Raw genomic sequence first — 16616 nt, forward strand, 5'->3', positions numbered from 1 at the left:
AAACAAAACACACACATACAATGGGATTAACATATATTTTTGGATGTATTCAGTTGAATAAAATATACAAGTCATTAAGTAGCTTATAATGAGCCGTGAAATGAATGTTTTCGGTAACAAAGTTGGGTTTGAAACAAAAAAGATTGAAACCTAGGTATCAAAATCAATTAATGATTGATATACATACCTTTTATTTATGATTATTTTCCTAAATAAGTGAATAGTAAGCCATACACTTCTAGGCATAGGAGGAACAAAATTAGGTTAAAGCTAATTTGAGGCAAACACACAAATGAAGAAGCAGAATTAAGGATTAGTTAAACGATTTTGAGTAATAGGGCCGACCTATTGGATATTAATCTTACCACTTAAAAAAAAAATAATAATAATAATTACAAAAGAAAGTTATCATATTTCAGCAAACAAGTTTTGCTCCAAAAACATTAAACTAAAAAACCTTTAAATTACTCCTATACCTTATAAAAAAAACAAACCTAATCCAAACCCTAATCCCAACCATTACCATCACCGCCATCTTCATCATCACCGTCACTGCCACTGCCACTGCCACCGCCACTGCCACTGCCACCGTCACCGCCACCGCCACCGCCGGAGCTTGGTGGTTTGGGAGGACCAACAAGAGCTTTCACTTCCTTCACATCATTTTTCACCCCCATCAACTCGTTTCTGGCTTCCCTCAGGTCGTTTTTAACCTCCATCAATTCCTTCCTCAGATCGTTTTTTACCTCTATCAATTCGTCTAATGCTTCCTTCACTCCCTTCACCTCCGCACATGTCACTTCGGTTACTTTAGCAGTTGTATTTGCCATTGATATTAATTTAGCCGCATCCAATCCTGTCACGGAATCCCATACGGTCTTGGCAGCCTCCTCCAAAGACTTATCATGAATGCTTATAGCTTGGCCAACTCCTTTCAGTCCCATGTCCAGCACAGTTTGACCCACGGTAATGGCTGTTAGGTTGTTTAGTAGTGCCCCTCCTTGAGCACCTACAAAAAGCAAGTTAATGGCATACAAAATCAGCTAAACACAAGCATATTTTACAGAAGAAAAAAATAAAAATAAAAATACCTTGCCGCTTCTTCGAACCATTTTCTTCTTGTGGTGAGCATTGTGGGGGAGCTCCCTCAACACCTAGCAAATTTAACACACAAAAAGCAAGTTAATGACATAAAATCAGCTAAACACAAACATATTTTACAGAAAAAAAAAAAAAATACCTTCCCGATTTTCTCTGGCAACATTTCCCTTGTGTGGTGTGCTCTGAGGCTGAGTTTCTAGCTTTTTCGAACCATTTTCTTCTTGTGGTGAGCTTTGTGGGGGAGCTCCCTCCACACCTAGCAAATTTAACACACAAAAACCAAGTTAATGACATATAAATCAGCTAAACACAAACATGCTTAACAAACAAACAAAAAAAATACCTTCCCGACTTTCTTTGGCACCATTTCCTGTGCTCTGAGTCTGAGTTTCTTGCTTCTTCGAACAATTTTCTTCTTGCGGTGAGCATTGTGTGGGAGCTCCCTCAACGTTAAGCTTTTCCCCGAACAACTTAGCTTTTCTTCCGATTCTTTCAACTAAGCATTCTTAAACCCAAAAACAAAAACAAAAACACGAAAAGAGATATTTCAGCAAACATTCTTAACAAAATATAACAAAAGAAGAAGAAGAAGAAGAAGAACAACAACAACAACAACAACAACTTAAAGTTTAATATACCATGTGTTTTGTCACCATAGAGAACCTTCTTCAGGTTCGATCGGCATCCATCTAAAATAGAAAATAAAAAGAGTAGAGTAAGGACGTAGACAGAATACTATTGAAATGAGAGTGAAAGAGAGAAAGAAAGACAAAAGACAGATTTATAAAGAAGAAAATATGATTAGGTTAGAAATCACCTTTCCTCAATATATATAGAGCAGCTGCTAGTTTTGGTCCCCAGTGAGTCATCTTCTGAAATGACTGAGAGAGAGGAGAGAGTTCGATTGATTGACGGGACTGTGAGAGAGAAGGAGAAGAAAGAGCTTGAGAAAGAGAGAGGAATGAGCTTTCTGTTTAGGCAAAAAAGAAAGAAGAGAAGGGTATTTGTAAGAGGGAGAATGGTACATGCGTGTACAACAACAACCAAATGCACGCCAAGTCCTCTCTCACTAAACTTTTGCTCAAAAAGAAAAAACGAAGCAAAAAAAATTCTATAAGTCCTTCCTATAAAGCTAAAAGAAAATGGTACATTTAGTAAAAATGGACATATCTTACAATATATTTTCCAGTATTCTGTCTTGTTTTTATTATTGATTTGTATTAATCATGTTATTGGCCTATAGGGTTTTGTATTGTTCTGCTCAACGTTGAAATGATCTGTACGTGCCCTAAAAAAACCAAGAAAATTAGGAATTAATTTTTTTCCACAACTCTAAGAAATTTTTTTAATCTTAAAAAGCAGGTTATGGAATTCGTATAGAGAACTGTTGGTACATACAAACCTCTTTTTAAAGAAACTTACATCTGTGGCAATTTTCTATTTGTAAAGGTAAATTGAACGTACATATATAACATTGTCTTATATAATTTCCTCACCATTCACTTAACTATTTTTGCCATTTAGAAAGTGTACAGTCTAAAAGCATAGCTCTTTTTCCTTGGAATCATGAATGCTAAATACAAACTGTGAGGGATGTCGAAAATTGTTAATGCTGAAAGAAGTTTCGGCAAATGCCAAAATTTAAGATTTTATAAGTAGAGAAAATTGCATGATACGAATAACTTGAAGTGAAAAATCCCTATAAAGTCAAATGTGATACGAAATGGCTATTTGTGTCTTATTAAACACTTAAAGTAAAGTTCAATCTGTCATTACTAAATGTTAAAAAAAATTATAATATTATTTGTGATGCCTTTGATCACTACAATCCCATAGTTTAATTTGATCGAAGAACTCAAAATAGTGCACATAAGTATTTCCCTTTAATCTGTAGTCCCAATTCGGGATTATAAATTTATTGACATATTTAAAATTAAAAAAAAAAAAAAAAGTATGATACAAATAAGTTGTAAAGAGCTTTAAAATTGTCCCTATTATTAAGCTGGAAAATAAAAAAGAAACTCCAATTAAATATAAGTATTTCATAATTATGTGAGATTTTATACTTATTAGAGAAATATATTATTCAGTCAGTATTGATATAATTTGGCTGCAAAAATTACATACTTTAGTAATACCGAGACAGATTAGGCAAAGAGAGAGTGTGTGTGTGTGTGTTTGGAATGGACTGAGACATGGTGATTAAGATGTATAGAAATACAAAGCAAGGAAGGAGAGCTAAGACTCTACTGTGCTTTTAGTCTTTTCAAAAAACGTTTCTTTGATTTCTGGCAACGGCCTGTAAGATCCCTTTTGCCACTCCGAGAGAGACTATGTGTGTGATCAAAAATGGCAAATCAAGTAGATAATGATGTCCATATTCGTGGGTCAGTATATTATAAAAAACGGCCGAATATTGTGCCAGAGCCTAGAGGGCCTTTATTAGGTGCAGAGAAAATAAAAAGAGTGGACTTCAAATTCAAACGCACCATCGTTTGTAGCGTCCACAACCACAACATACACGTACGGAAATTGTGAGAAGAGATGGCATGGGAGAAGGGGAAAAGTTAGGCAATAAAGTGATTTTTTTATTTTCTTTGAAAATGCTCCTAAAAGATAAAAACATTTTATTACTTAACTTTTCCCTTCAGTCATGCCATGCCATACCATAGTACCATACTATATAGCCTCCCCCTTCCAAACAAAACAATGTTGTTTTTTTTTTTTTTTTGGTAAACAAAACAATGTTGTTGATACTGTATAGAGACTTTTGTTTCTGCTGAACAATTAAACTTTATTGACGAAATTAAAAACATTAGAGACTTAATTATTTAGTTTTTGAATTATGAATTTCTTAATTTGACATTATATTGTGATTTAATTATTAACAACTTTAGTTAAAATCTTCATTAACTAATATAAAATTTATGTTAGATTGTTAATTAATTTAATAGAAATATGAGATGATATTGTTGGAACTTGAAAGAGTTGAATGGATATCTTTCAAGGGAAAACCAATATAAGAGCAAACACCATTTGTTCAAGAAATTCTTAATCATGGAATTGAACAACACTGTTCAAACTTGAAAGCAAAAAGGTGTTGAAGTTGACTTGGAAAAAATTTACCCCACTTCTTCAGCTATAAATCAAAATTTTAGATTTCCCACAAAGTGATCAAATGACGCATAAATTACAAAAAAAGGGTTGTTGTTAATATCGTATCAACAGCATTCTACAAAGAAAAGTTTGATACTTTTCACAAAAATGAATGGTGCTTGGTTTAATGGTATGAATATTGGTTTTAGTATTATAGCATTCTCATTAGCTTCTTCCAAAAAAATAGTTATTTTACATTATCAAAATCCAATTTACTTATTTTGTATAATCACTTTAAAAATACACCTTATATTCTATACTTTATTTTACACTCCATCATAATAAAGTAATCTATGTTTTTACACCAACAACTATAGCAACAACAAAAAAAATCCACAACCACAACACCAACCACTCAATCCCACCATAACCCTAGCGACCCAACACCACAAATTTGCATTGGATCGCCGAGTTCAACCCACCCACACTAGACTACCACCAACATCAATAACATCGCTAAAATCCACACACAAAAAAAAAAAAAAAAATTAAAAAAACTAAAATCCATCCATGTCGTCAACTCGATCCATCGAATCTGTATCGGATCACCACCCTAAAAACCAACTTTTTATCACCTTTGGTTTTTAAGTTTGTCTCTATTTATGTGAACACAATTACAAGCGCAAAAGCGCTGGTTACTGCCTAACAAAAAATCCATCACAAAGCACTTAGGGGTAGCAATTCATGTTGGCTTGTCTTATTTGCGTTGTGCCATGTCGAGTTAAGGGCATCTGGTTAAATAAATTGGCCCAAACATGACATGTTTTTTTTTATGCGTGTTGACACAACACAATTCACTTGACATGGTTAATAAACATGTCATATTGAGTTGACATAAATACAACATTACTCATTTCAAAAATCATTTGTGCAGGCAGTTCAAATCCATTTTTCTCTAATCCTTTTATAAAAGGATTCCTTCTTAATATTAAACAAGTTATGTAGCGCAAATACAACTCATTTTACCCACTTCAAACATGACACATTTCAACCTATATGACCTTATTAATATATTTTTAAATTTAAATAAACAACCAATTACATACAAAATCATAACATCAAAATACCTATAAGGAAAAAAAATTTAAAAGGTAAAAATATATCTTCAAAGTACTTATAAAGCATGCAATCTAGAAATTCATAATAACATCAAATACTTAAAACATAAAATCTAAAAGGTAATAGATTAATCTAAAATAAATAAATATATGATTATTTTACAAGTTAAATGAGTCATGTTAAAATGGATTATTTTGTGTCGACACGAATAAATAATCATATCTTATCGAATCAAATGAAGGTTAAGCAAATTAACTTGCAATTGACATGTTTCTTATCATGTCAATTACAAGTTGACTCAATTCCGACACAAACACTAAACTTTAAGTCTCAAAAACTTGTATCGTATTCACAAATCGTGTCAAATATCGTCACCTCTAAAGGCACCTTTGAATTTTAAAATTTGGTTTCTTCTAGCAAAGGGAGAATAATCAATAATGGGAAAATTATCAAATTTAAGCACCAAATTTTTTATGGTGGGTATGATGGGGATTTCGGCTGAAAGGAATTTCATTTGACTTTTGGATCCTTGGTTTTGTGAAAGGTGCCGAAGGGTTATAGGATTTTGTCCGGTTAGGGATTTTGTTTGGGCTTGGCAAACCTCCTCAACGATCCAATTTTGTGCCTTTTATTTTTTGAGATAAAATTTGATTACAAACGTAGTTAATAGTTAATGATTTTAGTTAATGGTTACAAGTTTATTTAATATATTTTGAATGTATGTAACAGGAGTTACAAATACATCAATAAATAATAATCTCTCAAAGTTTCACCACTAACTTGACAATTTCCGTAAGTGTTGTACGGACGCTACCAACAATGGTGGGTTTGAATTTGAAGTCCACTCTTTTTATTTTCTCACCTAATTACTAAAGTATAATTTGGCTGCATACTTTAGTGATACCGAGACAGATTAGATTAGGCAAAAAGAGAGAGAGAGTGAGAAAGAGTGTGTGTGTTTGGAATGAACTGAGAGATATAGAAATACAAAGCAAGGAAGGAGATCGAGCTAAGACTAGCTTTCTGTGTGCAAGTCTACTGTGATTTTAGTCTTTTCATAAAACGTTTCTCTGATTTCTGCCTGTATGATTTCATTTCGCCACTGGAGAGAGAGAGAGAGAGAGAGAGAGAGAGTGTGTGTGTGATCAAATATGGCAAATCAAGTAGAAATGATATACATATTCATGTGTCAGTCTTATAAAACAATGGCCGAATATTGTGCCAGAGCCTATAGCCTATTGGGTCTTTATTAGGTGCAGAGAAAACAAAATGGGTGGATTTCAAATTCTAACCCACCACTGTTGGTAAGCTTCCACAACATACACACGCGTACGGAAATTGTGATGTCAGCAGTGAAACTTTGAGAGATTATTATTTATTGGTTTATCTATAATTTTCAAAGTACTAATTTGCTTTTTGCTTCATTTAACAATTTCATTTTTTTAAATCCTTTTAATAATAATTAATGTTTGTTTTCCGATCATAATCATGCTATCTTGGGATTTTGTCATTTACGTTTATGACATTTTTTTTCTTATCTCATTAGTGTTTTCTTGTTCTATGGTTCGTAAAATTTTAAACATGATAGAGATATATAAGTACTGTGTATTTGTTAAATCTTATAAAAAAGATTCTTTTTGATTATTTTTTAAAAATAGGTATATCTTTTTTTTCGTATTATAAATATTAATTTTCATCTATTTTTACTAGCATTGGACATAGCAAAGGCATTTAGCAATTGTTAATTATTTGATGTATCGCATGTGTTATCAACTAGTTATATAATAAAAATTGAGTTTAAAAATAGTAATTTTGCTAGGTAGTTGCATTAAATTGCAACAATTTGAAAAATAAAAACAACAACATAATTATTCTTATCGACTTTTTCTCTATTGCTTTATCAATTGTATAGACGATAACACAAAAACTTAATTATTGATATCAACAACTCTCTCTTTTCTTTTTCTCTCTATTTTTTGATTTCCAAGCTTGTTAAATCATTTTTTTTAAATAGTTTTAAATTTCTATCATATTTCCTTACAAGAATAATTTTGGTTCTATTTCTCTCTTTTTAAAAACTATAACAAAATTCTATGTTTTGTTTTGTTAATATTAACTTCTTCTTCTTTTTTCATTCCATCATATTTGGTTCTCTCAAGCTCATAAAGATAACTTGCTCCTTATTCCCTCTCCATCCAAACTAGCCATAAATCAATTACGTTTATGACTTTCTTTTATTAATTTTCCCCCTTCACTGCTTCTTTAATTTTATTCTATCCTGAAAAATATAACTACATTGAAGAAATTTAAAATTTTACCACCAAAAAATTCTATTTGTCATCGAAATCATATCTCTAAGCAAAATCAAGATAAGATGTCCTCCTAATCCATATACATATAGTTATTTACTATAAATTCACTTCTCTCATCTTAAAAAGTTAAAAAATAAAAACTTCATTTCTCTCCCTGCGGAATCTATTGCTTCAAAAAATGATTACAGAATCAATTTGTGATACAGATTAGTTTAGAGGAATTAAGTTATTTGGCATCTTTCACATGATGGCGGTGCTACAATAAAAAATTCAATGACCAATTTTTTTTGGGGTAAATATGATCAATTTTCATACTACAGTACTACTAGACTAACTACAATTATTCAGCAAAAATCCGTCTAATATGGCCTCTCCTATTTGGAAGGCAATTGAAAACGCCAAGAAAGTTGTCATTAAGGGTGCTTGCTATCTCATAGGCGATGGAGCCTCTATTAACATATGGATGGACCTGTGGGTCCCTTGGATTCAAAACTTCAAGCCCAGGCCGAGAGTACAATCCTTCACCCAACTCCCCATTATGGCTTATCAGCTTATCAACCATGAGAGACATGCTTGGAAGGAATCCATGATTAGAGAGCTCTTTGACCCTGCTGATGTTCCAGCCATTCTTTCCATTCCCCTCCCTATGAGGCACAGAGAAGATAAATTCATTTGGGTCCCAAATTCCAAGGGAGTGTTCACTGTGAAATCTGCCTATCATTCTATCACCAACCAATACCTCCCCAACCCCTCATCTGCCCCATGGAAAAAGATTTGGAATCTTAATGCTCCTGAACGTTTGAAAATGTTCCTTTGGAGAATTGGGGTAAATGTCCTCCCTACTAGAGAAAATCTGCTGAAGAGATTTGATGTAGCAGATTCCTCATGTGTTCATTGCGGTGCAGATCCTAAATCAGCCATTCATGTTTTCTTCACTTGTACTGTAGCAAGAGCTTTATGGCATTCGGCTTGCTGGGGCTTTAGAGCAGACGAAGCCCATATCCAATCTTCTGAAGACATCATCAAGCTAGTTCTTGAACCTCCAGCATCCATTTGCCCAAACAGTGAATCATGGAGAGTCTCCCTCAACATAGCTTTCACGCTAGATGGAATATGGAATCTGCGTAACCAGGTTCTTTTTCATGGAGATGAATCTGATTTACAAGCGGCTACACAACAAATTCAGTTTAGACTTGTGGAGTTTTCAAGGATAGCAGCCCCCAATACTACACCACACCTCCGCCCTCCCTATTGAGTTGGACCCCCCCACCATTCAACTACATTAAGATCAATGTTGACGCTGCACATTCTGATCTCAAAGCTTCTATAGCTGTCATGGCTCGCAACCATGATGGAGTAGTCATCAAAGTTTGGGCAAAATCTATCCCCTTGTGCTCGCCTATTCAAGCTGAAGCCACAGCTATCCTTTGGGCTGCTCAATTAGCCATTTCTGAGACCTGGACTCACATCCTTATTGAAGGAGATGCGAAGCTTTGTTTTGATGCGCTCTTGTCTACACCCTCTTCTGCAAATTGGTCCATCATGAATATCATTGATAACATCAAGAGTATGACCCCTTCCTTTGTTAGCTGCACTTTCTTGTGGGTGAGAAGACTTTGTAACATCCCAGCACATACTGCTGTTAAGTTAGCTCTAGCTACTGATTTTTTCTTTTGTTTTAGTTCAAACAATCTGCCTCCGCCCTTAAGGCTTGCTTGTATGGCAGATTGTCCTCTTGCTTCCTAATTCTTTCTTTTTGAATAAAATTGCAGATTATCAAAAAAAAAAAAAAAAAAAAAAACTACAATTATTCAGCAAAAAAATAAATTATTTGTTTATGTGTGTACGTGGAAGTTTGGCTCCTGGGACAATTTGGAGAAATAGTATTTTCGTACTCTATGTCTGATTTCGTGTCGCTGAGAGAGAGACCAAAAGTGGCAGATCAAGGAGAAAATGCAAGATACGAAAAATACATAACTTTTGCCAAATTTGACACGTGTCAAATTTTGAATGGGAAGATGTGATACCCTTCCCAATATGCCACGTGTCGAATTGTAACATTTGTATAAAAAAAAAAAATTGTAGCAAAAATTGTAAACTTTTTTTGTATTTTAGCATTGCTCTGCCTCTAAAGAAGTGGCAGACTCCAAAGTTCCTCACCCACCATTGCTGGTGGGTCCACAACATTCAGGGACATATGATTCCAATTATCACCCCTTGGAAGCTCGGAGTTTTTAATATATATATATATATATATATATGATTTATCATTTATCTATCCATTATATTTTGCTAATTTGCTTTTGATATTTTTTTTTTTTTACTTTTTAATATAAAAAAATGAAAAATGAAAAATGAAAAATCGGTTTTTGTCAAGAACATTCTCATTTGGTAATGCAGTTTAGATGTTATTGTAGCTAAAAAAAAACACCTTCATTAGGTTATGTATTACTGTAGCAAACTTTACATGCTACTGCAGTAACATTTAAAAATAAATGCTATTTTAGATGAACATGCATTATTTTATCTTATTTATTTATTTATTCTCAATTCTTTCTTAATCTTCATCCTCTGTGCTCTTTGTTCTCTCTCCCCATCACTGCAATCTCGCCGTTAAACTGCTATTGTTGCCTTTGTAGACTAGTTGCCGTTGGATCACTAGTGTTACTATTTTCGCATTGCTTCAATTTGGTTTTTAGAGCAACAATCCAATATAGATTCGGTGGATCAAGTTGACGACGTGGGTGGATTTTGGTTTTTATTATTTTTATTTTGGATTTTTGCGATGCTACTGTTGTTGGCGACGGTCTGGTGCAAATCTAGTTTCGGGTGGGCTTGGACTTGGCGATCCAATGCAAATCTGTGGTGTTGGCAGGCTAGGGTTATGGTGGAGTTGTGGTAGTTGTGGCGTTGTGGCCCTTTTTTTTTTTTTTTGGTGCTATTGTTGGTAGTGTAAAAACATAGATTATTTTATTATGATGGAGTGTAAAATAAAGAATAGAATATAGGGGAGTATTGTTAAAGTGATAATATAAAACAAATAAATTAGATTTTGGTATAGAGACAGAATTTTTTGCACAAACTGATATGAATATTTATACTATAAACCAAGCACCATTCATTTATGTGAAAACTTACAAAATTTTCTTTTGTAGATTGTTGTGGATACAATATTGACAAGAACCTTTTTGTAATTTATGCCACTTTTGATCACTTGGTTGGAAATCTAAAATTTTGATTTATAGCTTATGAAGTGGGGGGAATTTTTCCAAGTCAACTTCAACACCATTTTGCTTTGAAGTTTGAAAAGTATTGCTCAATACCATGATTAAGAAGTTCTTGGGCAAATAGTGTTTGCTTTTTTATATTGGTTTTCCCTTGAAAGATATCCATTCAAGTCTTTCAAGTTCCAACAATATCATCTCATATTTCTATTAAATTAACACCCTAACATAAATTTTATACGAATTAATGAAGAACTTAACTATACTTGTGAATAATTAAATCAATATGATGTAAATTAAGAAATTCATAATTCAAAAAACTAAATAATTAAGTCTCTCTAATGTTCCGTTTCGTCAATAAAGTTTATTCTTTCAAAAAGGTCCTCATGATTGACCCCCATAAATATTATTTATTTATTTTATTGGATGCAATTTTTCAAAATCATTTTAATATATTTTAGCGTTTTATATATACTTAAAAAAAAAAAAAAAAAAAATTCGTGGGATGCAACTGTGAAATAACACCCACTCAAGTTTATGCGGCTTTGTTTTGCTGCATGTAAGTTATTAGGGGATGCAAATTTATATATATATATATATATATATATATTTATATATATAATAACTATTGTAACTTTTTACTTGTGCAATATTTTTTATATAATATTTCATGAAGTATAAGTATAATATAAAGTTTGTAGATTAAACTTCCATGTGTATTATTTGAAGTTGCTTTTTTAATTTATGCAAGTTTTCTTCAGTTGAAGACATTTTTTATTGTATAAATATGACATCTTTCTACAAATAATCTTTGTAATCTAACTGATTGACATTGTTTTATGCTTTTAGTAAAGACATCTACAGTTTAAATTCCCCACCCCAATTATTTATGTTAAAAAAAAAAAATTGTCTTTCTTCTTTCCCATTACAATCATTCAACTTTAATTGGAATACATTAAAGTCTCCTGTCTCAATGGGCGACTAAAAAAAATTTCCATTAATTCAATTGATTTTATGGTGAATATGATTTAGTATAACTAGTCGCTAACCCGTGCGATGCACGGGATTGTTTTAAATCAAACGTTAACATATTAAGGTTTAAACATTTCTCAAATTTCAATTATTGAAAGCTAAATTGGCTCTAATATAAGATGAAACATGTAATATTATAAAGTAATATTAAAAATGAGATAAATACAAATATTATGAAGTAATATATTACAATAATCATAATGTACTCTTATATTTGGTTTAATAAGTATTACAAACCCACAGGATTTTCTTGTATTCAGCTTTGGATATGTAAATATGTAACGAACAATACTATGAAACCAATTAATGTTGTACCTGGAAGGAGTAAATATCTAGGAAAGCAAGCGTACCTAGGCTTAGGGGAAGGAACAAATATAATATATGAGAATTCAAAATAAGCAACTGAAAATTGAACTGCAAAGAACTAAAGGTCAACGTGAAACAAATATATGAGCCAAAGATGGTAAATTTGTTAAATAATTTAAACTGAGGAATTTAAAAAATCAAAGAAAAACAACCATCGATACCCTACCTAAAATAACCCTAATTAAAAAAAGCAAAGGTTTTACAAATCAATGTCAAGCATCTGTTCTTCCTAAATCAAAACCAAACCCACGAAAACAATATTAATATAAATATGGAGATTAACCCAAATACTCAAAAGAAAATCAATTCTGAACATAACAAAAGAATAGGATAGAAAGAAATTCCAACATGAGACAAATTAAGCAAAGGTGAAATCATGCGGGTAGCCATTGAGATTCAAGGGAGAGATAATGCTTTCATCTAAGCAGAAATATCCAACCCAAATCCAATAGGGACCACCTGGTTTCCATGTCTTTGGAGGAAAGGAGAAATATTACATATAGTTGATGACTTCCAGCAAGAGTATCAAATGGTATAAAGCTAATATATACAGATGAATTTTAAGTCACATGTCAAGTCAATGTACCTGACTCAGTTTCATTTATCTTTAAATTCTTGAGTAGGCTTACATCTTCCAACATCTGCTTTCTCTTAGAGCTCAGGCCATGGAGAGCTTTGCCCCCCTGAAAGAGCCAACCACAGATTTGTTAATGTCAAATGTCGACATAGCAAAAATAGTTTCAGAAAGCATATTTTCTAAGCCACAATGTTATGCCAATCTTTCATTATCAAGTACATTTCAAATTGACAAATGACTTGAAGAGGTTTTTTATAATTGTCCTTAATTTCACAACCTGTTAAACAAACTCACAAATTCTTTTTATTTTTTTCTTTAAATATACGTTTCTTCACTGCATATGACAAAAATTACCACAATAGCAACGTCAATTCCAAATATGGTATAGTATGGCTAAAGTTAAAAAATGACCATGGTATGAAAGCAGCTTAGGAAATTCTAATTTTCCAAAACGTTATCAATTTGTCACAATGACATCCAAATGTTTACCTGTGTCCCTTTCCTTCAACCTTTTATTCTTTGCCAAGTAGACATCTTCAGCTTGTGGCCTTGTACTATCACAATCAACTTTATCTGCTGCTACATTGTATATATTGTATAGCATTGTGCACACCATTGGACAGCATCATTCAATTTTTTGGATAAATTTCTGAAACCATTTGTGATGTGACCCAATCCATCTTGCAATAGTGCTACAACATTATATTACAAATTAATATCACAACTCAACCCTTCCCAGATAGTCTCACCATAACACTATTATGATAATCTTTACTGAAGTTAGATTGACCCATGATGGATGGAAAGCACTTAGAAAGTTTATCCTTGACAACTGGTATACTTTGGACTTGTGTGAGAAGTAAATGTTAATCAAGGAAATGAAGATCTCACCTATACTTAAATCATGAGATTGAGATCGCCCAATACTCATTATGAGATTTATTAATTCCCTTCAACCAAACAAAATAACAGTTTATATTAATTTGTCTGCAACTGCAAGTTCATAAGAGATATTATGAGGTAAAAAAACAATTTAACATATGGTAATCAAAATTTAACATACCTCCACTTTTTGAAATTCCAATAGAAGGTTAGATTGAGATCGCCCAATACTCATTATGAGATTTATTAATTCCCTTCAACCAAACAAAATAACAGTTTACATTAATTTGTCAGCAACTGCAAGTTCATCAATTTTTTCATAAACACGTATAGCATGCGCAAACTATAAGATATATTATGAGATAAAAAAAACAATTTAACATATGGTAATCAAAATTTGACATACCTCCACTTTTTGAAATTCCAATAGAAGGTTTATCAGTTCCAAAGCTAGTCTCTGTTGCAATAACGCAAGAATTAGCTTGGGTTAGGTTTTGAATTATTGAAATCATATTGTATTTTAAATATAAACCCACAGGATTTTCTTGTATTCAGCTTTGGACATGTAAATATGTAACGAACAATACTACAATACCAAAACCTATCAATATCAAGCATCTGTTCTTCCTAAATCAAAACCAATCAGACTACAATACCAAAACCTAAATCATATTTCCAAATTTAAAAAAAAAAAAAAAAAGAGAAATATTTCCTCTGTTTTCATCATTAAGTAGGCTGCCTTTACTCTGATTGATTTCAATTGAAAAACTTAAAATCAGAGAAAAGAGAAAGAGGAAAGCAAGCGTACCTAGGCATTCGGTATGGATTTTGATTTTCAATGTAGAGAATGAGTTGCATAATAGGGAGAGGAAAACCAAAAGATGCAGTGGCGGTGACCCGTGGTGGCGGCAATCCGTGGAGGCGGCGGCGGTGGTGGGAGAATCTGAGTTTTGGGTTTTGATTTTGGGGGAAGAAAAGGGTGAGTTTTAGGTTTAGGGGAAGGTGATGCTGCGTGTGAGAAGAGGAGAGATTTTGAAGAAGCGTCAGTTTTAGGTTTAGGTTTTGATTCTTTTGAAGAAGTATCGGTATCGGTTTTGTAATGGGAATTTGGAATTTTTTTTTTTTTTTTAAGTGATTATCGGCTTTTAGAGAAAAAAAAAAATCAGAATTTTTGTATTTTTTTTTTTAAATGATGCTGACGTGGAAAATTGTGGTGCTAGCAGAAGTTTCAGTTTTATATATATATATAGATTATATTGAAAAATACCTTGAAGCATTGTCTTTTACCAAGAAAAGAATTAGAAAGCTCAGTCTAGACTTCCAGTTTGGTTTCTCGAAAAGAAAGGGGAAAAAAAAGAATTAGAAAGTCAAACTTGCAACTTGAAATTTTTTCAAAAAAAAAAAAGTACTAAGATGGATGACTAATGTATAACCTAAAAGCATACATTAACCGAATTCAAAATCAGATATAGAAAGGGTCCTCATTCTTGCTGAATAATGCACGGGCAACTTTGTGCATTCCGCTTTGCCTAACCTCCAGCTCTAAGCGGATACCCCAAGGTGGCAGTTAACCCAACAGTTCAATTGTTTGCAAAGACAAAGAAAATGTATATTGGAGACTCAAAAAGACAATTTTCTTGACCTTTTCTAAATAAGAACTTACTTTATGTATCATACACCCAATCCGAATCAGCATCTTAAATTGCATCAGCCAACATACATACACATGAACAAACCTTTTCTAAAATGCTGCACCTATGTATTGGGGGGGGGGGTATATTTAAAAAGTCAGGTTTGATATACAACAAAATTTCACAATAATTACAAAATATTTGAGATTACAAAATCTAAAACTAACCCATACAGTCTTACAAATTAAATCTATTTACAGGAGTCAAAGAATGGCTCTTAGCACTCGCTCATCAATCTATTTTACCCAAAATCATACTCTTTGATATTTTCAAAAATACCACATCTTTCTTAATACCCTTTCAAGTAGGACAGTATCCACCTTCGCCTCAAATTTTGGAACCCTTAATCCATAGTATCTATTGTTGTTAGGTGCCCCTTTCCCATGGCAATCTGTAAACAAACAATTTTTTTTTTTTTTTTAATTATTTCAAACACAGAAGCAACATAAAAGTAACAACGTACACTAAGAGAACAATAGTAGTCTAGAAGAAAAACGACCTCATCTAATAAAACAACTTCGTTTTAATGAACTTGAGCTACTCACCTCCAAGTTTGACAATATCCATTTTTGGTTTGCCATATATTTTGGAACGCTTATAATCCAGTGTTTTTAGGCACCCCTTTCCATGAACAGTGAAAAACAAACAAATTTTTTAGTTATTTTATTTTTAAATTTTGAATTATTTGAATCTAAAAGGCAAGATAAAAGTAACAATAGACCTAGAAAATGAAGCAAAAGGGAGAAGAGGAGAAATTGTATATTGTTTGGAGCACTAGCATTGGGAGTGTAAAAATCCCCCAGTTGCTATTTTAACCACCAAAATCATAAAACCATGCTTTAGTTAGGTTGCTATATCTAAAAAAATTTGCAACCTAGCTACAGTAAGTTGGTACATTCACATCCTCACTGGAACTGGTTGCCAAATTAGTTTAATATATTTTATTCCTCTCTGCGAACCCACGTCTCTTTTTCCCCACAATCTTTTCTCTCATATCTCAGCCTCCCTTTCTCTCTCTCTCTCTTCTCTCCTCTCATCCTCTCTCCCCACTATTTGTTTTATTATTTTCTTTCTCTATCTCGGTCCATTGGAGGGTTCGACATGGAGCAGTGGACATCGAATTTTGTGTGGACATCGGCATCTGTGGTGGAGCCATGGAGGTAGTGGGTCACGGTGATTGTTGGATTTGCAGTTGGCTTTGTTGGTTAGGATTGTG

General features: G+C 32.8%; 1 protein-coding gene and 1 long non-coding RNA gene across 8 annotated transcripts in view; one reads left to right on the plus strand and one right to left on the minus strand.

The window, feature by feature from the left end:
• LOC126726035 (uncharacterized) overlaps positions 1–16616 on the plus strand; it is a 282058-nt gene that overhangs the window by 10884 nt on the left and 254558 nt on the right. The gene's annotated exons all lie outside the window — the stretch shown is intronic.
• On the minus strand, positions 13322–14168 carry LOC126726036 (uncharacterized). Its single transcript, XR_007655671.1, has 4 exons — positions 14116–14168; positions 13891–13963; positions 13719–13777; positions 13322–13519 (listed from the first exon to the last, which is right to left on the minus strand). It is a non-coding gene; the product is annotated as an uncharacterized LOC126726036 (long non-coding RNA).

Source organism: Quercus robur, chromosome 5, assembly GCF_932294415.1.
Source record: "Quercus robur chromosome 5, dhQueRobu3.1, whole genome shotgun sequence".
In the NCBI taxonomy this organism is placed as follows: Eukaryota; Viridiplantae; Streptophyta; class Magnoliopsida; order Fagales; family Fagaceae; genus Quercus; species Quercus robur.